The sequence below is a fragment of the Triticum urartu genome, chromosome 3, assembly GCF_003073215.2.
Source record: "Triticum urartu cultivar G1812 chromosome 3, Tu2.1, whole genome shotgun sequence".
NCBI classification, from domain to species: domain Eukaryota; kingdom Viridiplantae; phylum Streptophyta; class Magnoliopsida; order Poales; family Poaceae; genus Triticum; species Triticum urartu.
The window spans coordinates 670,872,240-670,876,199 of record NC_053024.1 but is presented as its reverse complement, the minus strand read 5'-3'; positions in this window follow the sequence as shown (position 1 = coordinate 670,876,199).

Here is a 3,960-nt window from a genome sequence, read left to right as displayed (position 1 = left end):
GATCATCAAGTTGCAACCTTGACAGAATCAATAAACTGACCAACATGTAAAGCAACAAGAAGCAAAACTTACGATCTTCATGATTGACGTGCCTAGTGACCAACTTCTTTGCGCGCTGTAAGTGCATCTAGTACCACCCCTAGTTGGTTTTGGAGTATTGACGACAAACATGGTTGAGGGACTAATGTGTTTGCGAGATTCACAGGAGAACACATGTAGAAGTCCCTATTGATTCGGTTTACCCATCGAAGATGACCCCTAAAAATATATGAAGACATTCAAGACATTGGTGGTTGGCGAAGATATTCACGACGAAGATAATGACGTGTGAAGACATTCGCTTGAAGACAATGGAGTGCGAAGACATAATTTCTTTTGTAGTTTTATTTTCTTCTTTCTTCAGTCATAGGAACCACCAAACTGTCAAGTGGGGTTCAAGTGAACAAAGTCAGAAAATTGACGCGATGCTCAACCCAAATCATATGCCTTCGAGTGAAGACAATGAGAGAAAATCTTATCCTGAGTTGGATAAGTCAGCTGAGCCCAAGTCAAGTTGCCGCGTGTGTTTGAAATCTGACCGTTGGACACATGTCGGTTCCCCAATGACCAAGGGTCATTTCAGACAAATCATGTCGGGTTGCCCCTAGCTATAAATGGCCACCCCCTTCCACCATAAATTGGTGGCTGCTCAGAGTTAGTGCACGTCTTTTATCGTTTGAGAGCAACCCACCTCCGAAGCCTTTGAGAGAGAATTCTTGCAAGGACAAAACCCAAAACACCCAGAGCCCAAAGAGTATTTGGCATCACTGAAGTATTTCTGTCCGCGTGATTAGAAGACTTATTACATTTGAAGACTATGATCTTCAGTCGGTTAGGTGTCGCGTTCTGAGGCTGCAAGAGTCATTGTGGATTGCCGTTGAACAAAGTCTGTGAAGGTTTGAAAGTCTACCTTGAAGACTTACCTGAGTGATTGGGTGAGGACTAAGTGACCTTAGCTCAAGGGGAATAAGGTGAAGACGTGGTCTTCTGAGTTCAATCTCAGCCTCCCTAACCAGACGTATAGTTGTCACAACAGCTGGAACTGGTCTACCAATTCCTTGTCTTCGTCAAGCTATTGGTTCTATCACTTCACCCCTTTACTTACAATTTAGCTTCATGAAGTCATTGCTTACCTGCTCTGATTGAATTCTTTGTGTGAAGACATTCGCTCTGATTGCATATTTGGCTTCATACCGTCTTCCCATTCCGATATGTTCTACCTAGCTGCTATTCGTCTTCATGCTTACTCTGGACTGTCTCTTTGACTATGGCATGGCTAGTGTACTTTATCTTCCGCTGCATACTATTTAGGTGTTATTTTCTTATCTGTCTTCGAAGACTTCCATAAAATCGATTATTCACCCCCTCCTAGTTGATACTAGCACTTCCACACGCGTACCGCAAAACTTCATGACGGAGTTTGAGATGGTATACCATGCATGGGCTAGCAACTTCACATTGCAATCATGTATCACATGCAAGTGGTAGGGTGCGAAGTGATTTTGCTCATTAAAACCAAGAACACACATTTTGCCAATACACTATGCCCCCCTACTTCATGCCTACAACGTCATTTTGTCCAAGCACATATCGTGTAACAACTCGTCACTACTAGGGAAAAGCCTAGCAGTAGCGCGGGTTAAATGCTTAGCAGAGTGTGGGTAGCCGCGCTACTCATACGACGCTATAGCTAACGCTTAGTAGTAGCGCGGTTTGACCCACGCTACTGCTATCTAGGGATAGTAGTAGCGTTTGTCTCCAATACGCGCTGCTGCTAATAGCTGTAGCGCCCTGGTACAAAGAGCGCTACTGCTAAGACCTCGCTGCTGCTAAAGCCATACCCTACGCTATTGTTATTAGTTTCTGAAAAAAAATCTACTCCATATTTTATGCTGCTGAATTTTGTTTAGGGCTTTATACAATAATCTCTAGCATATCATACACATACAAATGTAATCATAGCATATACATACAAATAGTCTCATCAAATTATGTCATCATCATAATCATCATCGAACACAAAGTGGTCTCTCGTCATCATCTCAAAAATAACGATACAAGTCTCGAATACTTGCAACTACATCGTCATTCATCTAAATAATGATATACGCGAGAAGAGCTATCACTATGAGTGAGAGAGGAACTATGCAGTAAATGAGGCGGCGGTTATGAGTCCTCTCTCGCGCTAGCGTGAACCTTAAGTAACTAGCTTCTGCTTCTTGTCTGCTTTTGAAGCCTTCATGGCTGGCGCCCAAGACCCCCTCCACTTGCGCCTGACACTCGGGCCACTCATCATACATTCCCGGAACCTTCCCTTTGTACACAACATAGCACTGCTTCTTCGCCATCAAGAATCTAGGTACCTGTTAGAGATGCATCTTCATCAAAAGAATGTACAATCATATATGCAACAAAATATACTTGAGCAACACGAAAAAGAAAGGGTTAGCAACTAGATGCAACATATAGTAAACATAAAAATAATCAACGCAGTTTCATCATACGCAAACTAATTAACTAGAGGTACGCAGGTCATCGTACCCAAACTAACAAAGTAGCGTTACGCAAGTTCGGCAGGGACCGTGGACATCACAAAGTTTCATCGCTACAAAAACTATACAAGTTCAACCGAGACATATCATCAGCATCGTAAATCACTAGAAGTTCCATCCTTCCATATCATCGAGGGTGGACCCTAGCTTCTTGAATGGTGTGAGGTCCTGACGTTGCATGCCTATGCAAGTTCGAACGTCATCTCACGATATAGGGCCGTGGTGGAACATCCCCTTCTCATCGACGACTTCTTTCATGATGATCATCGCAATGTCCATATGGATGCGAAAGAAGTCATCTCCAAGTTTATAATCCGCTTCTCCATGAGATTCTACCCACTTGTGGATATGATCATTGTTTCTGCTTGTCATGCAAAGCTTTGGTGATCCGTTCTGAACTCCATCATGAGATGGAGGAGGTAGAATCCATCGTTCTTGCTTGGTTTTGGGACATGGATGCAGCAGAAGTTAGTTTTATGCGAGAAACTCGTCTTCTTGTTCCTTTGTTTCCTAATCTGCAGGAAGCCACCCTTCAAGCTGAAGCCTTGGAGAGCATCATCTAGAATATTCATTATGTGGGTGTAGTCCTTCTTCTCGTAGTTTCTGGTAGGGTCGAAATACACGGCATGGGAGACTAGTGGGTAAATAACGATAAGGACGGTGTGCCCGTTGCTACGGGGAAAAACACCTCAAATTATTCTCCATATGAGCGAGAAGGAATGATTGAAATGTACGAAAGGGTTGTCCGGCACTGACTTACTTTGGATGATAAGGCATGATGACCCACAAGTATAGGGTATCAATTGTAGCTCTTTTCGATAAGTAAGAGTGTCAAACCCAACGAGGAGCAGAAGGAAATGACAAGTAGTTTTCAGTAAGGTAGTGTCTGCAAGTGCTGAAATTGTAAGTAGCGGAGTAGTTTGATAGCAAGATAATTTGTAACAAGCAAGTAACAATAGTAGTAACAAAAGTGCAGCAAGGTAGCCCAATCCTTTTGAGGCAAACGACAGGCCAAAACGGTCTCTTATGATAAGCAAAGCGTTCTTGAGGGTACACGGGAATTTCATCTAGTCACTTTCATCATGTTGGTTTAATTCGTGTTCGATACTTTGATAATTTGATATGTGGGTGGCCTGGTGCTTAGGTGTTGTTCTTACTTTAACAAACCTCCTACTTATGATTAAGCCTCCCGCAAGCATCCGCAACTACGAGAAAAGTATTAAGAATAAATTCTAACCATAGCATTAAACTTTTGGATCCAATCGGTGAAGGAAATATGCCCTAGAGGCAATAATAAAGTTATTATTTATATTTCCTTATATCATGACAAATGTTTATTATTCATGCTAGAATTGTATTAACAGGAAAC